Raw genomic sequence first — 9,683 nt, 5'->3', positions numbered from 1 at the left:
CTTGGAGCCAGGTTTATATCTCCGGGTTGCACATCAGCAGGTCTCAGGACAAGGGTCCAAACTTCTTGAATCATGAGATGTTTGTCGGCCTTGTTTTCCAAGGTTTGTGATTCAACTTTACTGAGCCTCCTTTTGCTGAGGTCTGGTTTTGGGCTCCTACAGATTTCTGTCTATGCCCTGTGAGCTTGCTTTCTGTGCCAGGAGAGAGGAAAGAGTTATTGCAACATCCTCTCCATAAGTCATTGATGCCATCCCTTTCCAGAAAACCTAGAAAATCATGGATCTCAACTGCTGTAGATACCAGTGAGGAGACAGCCTGCAATTGCTCTGTAGAAGGCCAGTTGGGGCCTTGGGCTAGTTTCTCCCCCATGTTCGAGTGCCTCTGAAAGCTGCCCTAAAGAGTAGCTCCTTCGTAGCCATCTATCAATGCCACCATACAACTGCTTCACTTACGCTTTTTCTTTTCCCTTCTTTTCTGCTGTGGCTTTCCTGATGACCCCTAAGCCTAAGGGTCACAGGGAGGTCCAGGGGAGGAACCTACTGGGCACAGAGCTCCCTGGAGGGGCAGGAGACCTCCTGCGAGTGGGGTACAGCCTGCTAACCATGCTCCTTCCCCTCCTTGTTGCTTGCATTTGAACACCTCACCCAGGTGGTGTAAAAATATGTCAGATTTGTAATGTTTTCAGTAAACTGAAACATGGCCTTGAAAAGCTGCTCTTGAACAAAGCAAAACAAGCTTTGATAAGCTTCTGCTAGCTAAAAAAAACAAGGAAAAACAAAAGTTTTGCAACTTGTAAAATCTGTGCTCTTAACTTTCTAAAAAAGGAGATAAGGTCTGTTCTATGATGAGATCTGTGTTGGAGACAGTTTATCTAAAGTACATATTTGGCTTCTTTCCTTTATCTCTGTCCTTTCATTTGCAGTCATTTATATCTTTTGCCTTATTTGCTCCTCCTCCCAAGTATGCCGTCATTCTGCAACTGTTCCCTGCAATGCTGCTGAGCAACACAGAACAAATAACACACTAATGAAGGGTGGGGACATAAAGAGAGCACTTGCGGTTGAATCATGTGAACAAAAACCACTGTTTCCAGTTTGCCTACATGTAACATGAAATTCTACCCTTGGTGTGTCCTTGTTTAAGACAAGAAAAACAACAAAGGGCTGTAGTCTGACTCCTCTTCCCCCCCTTCAGGCTGAAGCTCAAGAAATTGAAATCAGGAGGACATGAAGCTCACTCCTTCTCTGGTGGCATAAGGGAAGCTGGGAGTATTCAGAACTCCAGAACTGGTTCTTCCATTTGCTCCAGGGTGGAAGAGATGCCTCCTCACATGGTATCACCTTCCCAGTTCTGCAAAGAGTGGCCACTCTTTGACCCGGAGAGGCCACTTTGTATGTGTGACGGAGACTGGTCATTACAGTAAGATGAACTTTTTAATGCATCTTAAAAAAGCACTAAAAAAGCACAGCTGCTTTGTCAATTTTAATTCACTTTCTAACTCCATGCTTAGCACTCATGAGAGGTTTATATTACCAGTTTAATAGCTTACATTACAATCAGTTCAAACTACTAGTGTGATTTAGAAAGTGCTGGAAGAGTGGTATTGAAAAAGGCCATGAGCACAGCACACTCTTTCAATTCATTTTTCCATCATTCTGTCATTCTGGACAGCCCCTAGATATTCCTCTAAGTTTACCTAGGTACAGTGTATGCTTGGCCTGGTGTGCTCTGGATGATGTCCTCCATCTGTACAATACACCATGCTCGACATGGCTATGGTCTCCACAGACTGGTGAGCTGCTCTGAAGGATGGTCCTGGCAGGAGTCATAAAATGTACGTTAAATGTATTCAAAGAAATCTTCTAATCTTCTTCCTGGGGAGGCTTTATAAGTGACTTCATCTCCCTAGTGCAGACTAAGTGTCACCTTGTCACAGGTGAATTGTTAAGAGAAGTCCTCATTGTGGGGTTAACTAAAAGGGGCTTATTAATCATTAAACCATGATGAAATGATAATTAGTTGATGACAGAATGAAAATGAAATTTCAATCAAATGGTGATTAAGCAACAATTGAATGGTAATTAAACAATGATGTAACAATGATTTGATGATGACTTCACAATTATTTAGATTATGGTTAAAATGATAATTTAGACAGCTGTCAAACACTCTACTACTTACTACACTTCTAATTAAGCTATAGATGGATATATAAATGCTGCTAGCATACAGTAAACTCTTAGGCCTAATGCAAAATATTGCTTACCTTGTTCTAGATATGAGATCCTGGGTCAGGGATTTCTCAGACTTGAAAAGTTACCTTGAGAGGTGTCTCTCCCCAAGAGGAGGTCACTGTTGAGGAGCCTGTTGCTGTACAGGATTGCTCAGTAGGTTCAGGGAGGCTACAGGTATTTAAAGTATCAAGTGGCTGACTCATAATCAATCCCCCCATTTGGTGCATGTACTGGAGTGAAGCTGTCGCAGTTTTACTTTTGTCTAGTCCCAGCTCAGGCTGGTACCATTAATTCCTGGTAAGACATGGCCTAGACTCCTTAGTCCCTGAGAAGGCCTTGCAGAGTTCTCCTGGCTTGCAGAACAAGGCTGATTTAATTTCAAGTTCTGACCACCAAGACACCTGACCACAGCCCTCACAAAGACAATCCAGTAAACATACCAGCAAAGAAGGTGTTTCAGTCAGAGTTCCGAGACATCCCTGATAAACTCAGACCCTGATAAACTCAGTCGAAACTTCCTTGATGGGGAGTAGTGGGCAGAATAAAGAAACCCTGATGGGTGTAGGACAAAGAAACTGTGACCTTCCAGGAAAACAGGAGTCAAACAACAACTGTCCCAGGAATAGATGTCCTACACACAGATATTTATGCCCTAAAGGTGTAAAAAGTAACTTGCTGCCAACCCAAAATGAGCTTCTCTGCAAGAGGTCTCCCGGGCAGACCGGACACTTGCTGGGGATGCAGCATGGAGTCTGGAGCTGACTCTGGACTTCGCAGTGTGGATCATCTTTATTTGATTAGACCCACTCTTAAGAGAAGTTTGGTCAGTGTCATACTGGTAACACCTTGCATAATATATTTATAGGTATGCACACAGGTAAAGGTTTGCAAGTATGTATTTGTTTCACTCATTGGAATACAGCAGTAACTTCTAATATATCTATATTTGCTTTACTCCTGTAATATATATACTTGTTTTCATAGTAGTAATTTTGCAATGACTTGTAGCATATATTTTTATGTTTTTACTAGTAGTAGTTTTTGTAGTAATTCATAATAAAGAAATTCACAGAAACCCCGACCTCTGTGTCCTTGTGTACTCCAGAATTCTGAGAATCTCATGGTCACACCCATGAGTCAGGCAAACCCCACAGGTTGTGTCCATGACGCTGCAGTACCATCTCTGTGGGTACTCGCATGCAACCTAGAGAAAAGACAGAGGACAAAAAGAGCACATGGAAATCCAGAGAGGGAAAGCATTTGAATTCAAAGAATTTCTAAATGAACTTCATTCATTTCGGAAAATAGCAGCTTCCTATGCCATCTGCAGCTGTATTTACTGTGGGTGGAGAGCTGGCTTTGATTACCAAAATCCAGGCAAAATATTATCCGTGCCCAATAACTTGATAAACGCAGCACCAGTATTTTACTGTAACTTTCATACCACAGGTCAGGTGCTAACACAGTAAAGCAAGGACCATGGGAACAAAGGTGACTAGCTGGGTAAAAGAACACACATAACATTCTTTCCTCTACTCCTATAGCAAGATAGTCCTTGAGTGACTGCCAACAGGAAAAATGAAGGAATTTTAATGAAATTCAGCAGAAAATCTCCTGTGGCTGTTGAAAATAACAATATTGGAGCTTTCTTTCCTGTTCTTTAATTTTTTCTTTTTCTTGATTTTTTTTCTCCCTATCTTCAAAATGCCAATTTATAGCCGTAGTCCATTTGTGTTTTATAGCAATAAACCCACACATAATTAATATCTCCAGGGGAGAAAGCATGATGTGAAGCGGGAGCTGGGATTGCTTAACACCACTGTCAGCATCTGCCAACTCTTTTTTAAAGGTTTCACTCACAGAAAACCAGTTCATGAACTGCTTCTGTTTTCCAGCAGGAAAACATTACTGTTTGTTTTCCTTTGGCTGAGGAGAACCCAGCACTTCAGGCAAGGGAAAGTTTCATAGGGGAATAAAAAAAGCACCTGAGGGTATTTCTGGAAGCAACATGAAATTACTATCTCAAAACATAATGCAACCTGTGAGGGAAATTTTTTTCCTTCTCTTCTGTAACATATTCCAATAAAAGGAATTATCATAAACCAAATGATTAATTAAAACCCATAAAATGTATTAGAGATGCTGTAGGCTGTTCAGCCAGGTTTGAAGACTGGGTTCATCTTCTCCAGTGTAGACATCCAGAGTACAGATAAATTTCTATGGCTGAGATAATTTTGAAGCAGACAGAGTGGAGTAGGTCAGAGGACTGCTCCCCACAACTCCTGCTGACCACAGATGGATTGTCTGCTGAGATGAACCCTGTCCTAAGTGCTTAAGTCAGGCTTTGGGAAAGCCTGACAGATCTGGGATCTGAAAGTCCTGAAGAGCTTGCCATGAAAGGAAAGTTATAAGGAGGAATGCGACATGTACACCCAAGGAATGGGAAGAAGGAAGATATAAGGAGAGGAGTGTGGCAGGGGGACACTGACATCTTGGCAGAAAGCAAGCTGAAGATTGTTTTAATTTCTGCTGGGGGCTGTAGGATGAGGATAGGATTAAGGAGAAGCTGTTGTGCTGTAAGGAGTTGGTCTCCTTGGGGTAAGATGACAGAATTGCAAATTACTCTTAAAAAAATTTGAGCTAATGTTTGTGTTTGAGGTACGTGTGGAAGGAAAAGGAAAGAAGCAAAACCATCTGGGCAGTGTTATGTGTTGTGAGTGCTGCTGATTACTAAAAGCCTACTGAAAAAATAGTTGTTGGTGATCAGTGTGCTACAATGAATGACAGGAATGCCACAGGGAGGGGACTGTCATAGGTAAGATTTTTTTTTGTTTATATGCAAGAATGGCAATGAAAGTCTGCCTCATAGGCTTTAAATATATCGATTTTTAAGGCTGATAAATCTTAACTAGAGCTAATATACCGGCACTGAGCAAAAGCTATGTCATGACACAGCCATAGCAGTTTTCTATTTAAAATGGTTTTGCTCAATTCCCTCCAGTTTCCTACCAGTTTCTACTTCTTATTTCAAATCAGACTCTTTCTATTGTCCTTCCTGTTTGCACACAGCTCCTCTTTTTGCAACCTAGGTTTATGGCAAGGTAGGTACACAGTGGCTGCAAAGAAAAATCATTGTGCCAAGAAATGTATTTTAGACTTTACAACACATAATCATATAATTATGGAATGGTTTGGATTGGAAGGGTCCTTAAAGATCATGTACCAAAGAATAGTGGATAGGTGTTATTAATAGAGAAATAACAAACTAGTAATAAGCATTACTAATTTTTGAGTTACTGGTAGTAAGTATGACATTACAGTTCCAGATGTGTTCACCACTCCAAATTACTTGGGCTTTTCCTAAGACTTCCTTGCAATTAGGTTAGCATCAGATTCCTATTTAGGTTGTGTGCAAAGCTTCTGATGGCTAATCAATTAAAAACTATTAACAATGGCTGTACTGTTTATTTGTTACAACATTTTAGCAAAAACAAGGCTTCTGAAGGAGCACAGTGACAATGCCAGTACAAGACCCTGAAACATGCATCCAGCAGACAAAAAAATCCACTGCTTGGCAAAATATTAATCGAAGTATTCTGCCTAGTCTCTGGAAGCATTTGAGGCAGCACTTAGCACAGTGATTTATGTTCAGCCTTGGAAAGTCAGTAAATTACCCTCCAAAGGCAAAGGGTACATGCTCCAGTCATGGGAAATCAACTGCCATTGATAATTAATTATTTTATCATGAGCATTATCTTCTAAACACCTGCTACTTTGATTTTCTTGCTTTTTAGGTGAAAGGGATGTCAAAGCTGAGGCAAAAATAGTTTTGAATTTTGTTTCCTATGTCTCATGCTGTTCTGAGCTTTTACAGTGATTGAAGAAAGCAGCAGTACAATAATTTCTACGTGCTTCTAAGGCAACTAATCCTTCCTGCTAATCTAGGGTGAAATCACCCACATACCGTAGTTTCTCCTGAGATAAGAGTTCTATTTTTCAAAGCTTAATCCTCTGCAAGTTACTGCTTCTAAAGATTCTTTCTTTTTCAGTTACCATATTTCGGGGTCTTCTGCAACTGTGTGCATCCTTTTTGTGTTCTTCTACCAATTTGAAGAATAGTCTTGTACGGGTTTCCTTGGGCCATTTTGTTACTCTGGTTTACTTATTGCTTTTGTTCATGTAATGACAGGACAAGGGGGAATGGTTTCAAACTGAAAGAGAGTAGGTTTAGGTTAGATATTAGGAAAAAAATCTTTACTGTGAGGGTGGTGAGGCACTGGAACAGGTTGCCCAGAGAGGTTGTGGATGCCCCATCCCTGGAAGTGTTCAAGGCCAGGTTCGATGGGGCTCTGAGCAACCTAGTCTAGTGGAAGGTGTCCCCGCATTTGGCAGGGGGGTGGAACTAGATGATCTTTAAGGTCCTTTCCAATCCAAAACATTCAATGATTCTATGAATTTTAGAGGTATTCTAGCAAGACACTGGATTATCTCATTAGACATGCAGCCATTGTACAGTTTGTCCAGATTTTATTGTGTGAGGTCCCTTTCCGGCTGAGTGAGAGGGCTAAATCTAGAAATCCTTTGCTCACAGTTCGAGGGTTTTTTGATGCATGTTGGCTCTTACTGTACAGTATTTAAGAATAATTTCTGAGCACACATTGTACAAATTAATGAGCAAATTGCAAAAACATATGTTAGAGAGCTGGTCTATGATAACAGCAGACAGATCTTGGTCATACAGATGAGGATGTTTTAAACTCTATCTATCTATCTATCTATCTGTCTGTCTATCTATCTATCTATCAATCTACTTATTTATTTATATATATCCATCTTACGGACTTCACTGAAAATTAATTACAGCCATTTCAGCTGCACTTCTGCTGACTCCAAGAGCTCTAACCCACAGAACAGGATAAGATCTTGAGGTGGATGTATGTCAGGCAGAGACAGAGGTTGTGAAACTTGATTTTCATTTCAATGACTCAACTACTTGCTAGTGAAGGTGTCACTTGCTTTGGTTCTGATGTGTATTGTTAGTGCTAACATACTGTCTCCGCCTCAAGGAAGTCCGAAGGAGACAAATCACCCGGAAGCCATTCCAGGATCTGCCTTGAGAACTGTTTTGGTTCAAACCAGAACTACTCAGGTAATGTCAGTAATACAAGCATGGCTGATTTAGTGAAGCAGCAACGTGGTAAAGCCAAAAAAGTGGGGCTTTGAACCTGTTTAGTCACAGCGGAAATCAACAAAGCTATATAGCTTCTTTGAGTTGAAGGCAAAAAGGATAAGTTCCCAACAACTATTCTCAGGAGGCATGGAAAGGAGTCACAGAAAATACAGAGAAGAAGCATTCTGTAAAGAAATCCACAGGTGGATCTTGGGTGGGCCAGGAGGAGAAAGGTGCTCTGAGCATGCATTCCTGGCTAAGTGTTGCAGCGACAGTCTCCTAACTGCCAAGAACTCCTCTGCTTAAGCAGCAGTTGCATTTGGAAATGTGAAGAAGTGATTTTGATGTAGAACTTAAGAAATATTTTCTAGCTTTTTCAAAAAAAAAAAAAATTAAACATTGATTTTTATTTTAAACCAGATTCCAAATGCTGTCTGTTGAGTTAACTGGTATATTCATGTTTCTCACTTACTTAAAATGTCATTTTGAGATCAGTTGTTCTATCCAGTATAAATTTGCTTCAAGTGCAGATCGATACACCTGATCAAATATGAACTATGCACTCCCTCTCTTTTCTGTGGAAATGCCAAGCAGTATAACTGAAAAAATCTCAGTACACGAGAACCTGTTCCAGGTTACTGTGACATGTACTAAATGAGTCTGACATGCCTTTGCAGGAGTAACACTAAAAGCACTGAGTACAATGTGATGTGTGTGTCCTTATGTTTCTGTTGCTACCCTGTTCTCTCTAAGAAGAGAGAGTTTTGTACAAGAGGGCATTAAGGGGTGGGATCTAGTAGGATATGTAGCTACTCAGTGTTGATTTGGACTTTGGACTTGGATGACCAGAAAATCAACCACCTCAAAATTTAGGATTTTCTGGAATAAGGATCTTGGTGGCCACAACCCCTGTTGGTGTGCTAAAATATGTGTGTTCAGACTGTAGGATACTCAGAACTGGTGTGTGTTTTCAACGATTTGTAGCTTATGGTGCTGCAGTAAGCTGTAGCAAGATTTAACTACGTATAAATAGTCTCTCTGACAAAAATTAGTGTTCCTTTCTTGCCTTCCACATTAACCCATATTAAACTATAAGTCAAAAGAGTCCTGTGCAGAACCTCGGTGGAATTACCAAACAGCCTTTGAATTAACAACTGTGACATAGTCACCACTTACAACATCACTGATTGCTGTGTGGGGACAGGAGCCGTACCTTTCAGGCCCAACTGGAACAACGCACTGTGCTGTTCTGAAGTTCAGCCAGGCCAGTTACTCCTGGATACTGAAGGACACAGACCCCTGTCTGGTTTCTTGGTGTTGACTGATTTCTGAAAAATGCAGTCCCGCTAGCAGCCTAGGCACCGGTGCAGAGGTCTGAGACCTGAAACATGCCTCAGAGGCCTGCAGTTGGTAGCAATGACAGGCTTTTCCCAATTATGTGTTTACTCGGTGCTTAGGTACACTCAGACAGTTGACTGAGTAATTGACATAACAGGTTAGGTTGTAAAACTCACCTGGGAAAACAGCTCTACGGTGGAAAACCAGAAATTTGCAAATTACTGCTTTCTAACTGGACTCTTACTAATGTTTCAGAATCAATTCATTCACATCACTCTTAGTAAACTCTAGGAAACATCCTCTGCTCTGCGAAAAATGCATACTTTGCTCCTGAGTCACAGTTTGTCAGCACTGACAGTTGCGTGCGTTCTTTTGGAAGTGTACTTTCAGTTCATAGTGATTAGTTTCTCTAAAATGAGTGCCAGAGAGTACTTTAGTAGGGGGGTTACTTTAAAAGTGTGGTCATGACAGATATGGAATATCAGATTTATGGATATAGACATGTGCACCACATTCTACAAATGACTGTTTTTTCTTCAACATTTACCAAGCATTCTATACATCCAATATATAAGTCATTACACTTCCTTGAGACTACTGATTTCTGGCATGCTCCCTATTCTCTTGCTACATGATGGAGAGCTTTCCTGGTCGTTGCTAGCTACTGGGAGACACTTCTTTCTCTCAACCCTCCTGAGTCACTGTCCTAGTTAGAACAGCTGGGCCCAGTTCATCACTGGATGGGTGTAACCCAAAACTGTGTATTCTATAGCCTTCCATGCCATTTCCCAGAAACTGTTGTCAACAGACTATTTGCACCCTCTGCCCAGAGCAGCCTGACTCATCAGGCTACAAACTAGGTGCTAAGAGGCCTGGCAGATAGAAGGGTGTTTTTGTCCTCATGCCCATTGAGGAACACCCCCCCCCCCCCCCCCCCCCC

The 9,683-nt window shown here is 41.2% G+C and overlaps 1 long non-coding RNA gene across 1 annotated transcript; it reads right to left on the bottom strand.

Annotated features, from left to right (window-relative positions):
* Positions 1-1,703: 1,703 nt before the first annotated feature.
* LOC113946300 lies at positions 1,704-2,994 on the bottom strand. The gene is made up of 3 exons (XR_003527384.1): positions 2,919-2,994; positions 2,676-2,787; positions 1,704-1,816 (listed from the first exon to the last, which is right to left on the bottom strand). It is a non-coding gene; the product is annotated as an uncharacterized LOC113946300 (long non-coding RNA).
* Positions 2,995-9,683: the final 6,689 nt, after the last annotated feature.

This window comes from Corapipo altera, unplaced genomic scaffold (assembly GCF_003945725.1).
Source record: "Corapipo altera isolate COAL_440 unplaced genomic scaffold, ASM394572v1 0, whole genome shotgun sequence".
Lineage (NCBI taxonomy): Eukaryota > Metazoa > Chordata > Aves > Passeriformes > Pipridae > Corapipo > Corapipo altera.
The sequence above is the reverse complement of the archived record's forward strand: the minus strand, read 5'-3'. Positions and strand labels throughout refer to the sequence as shown.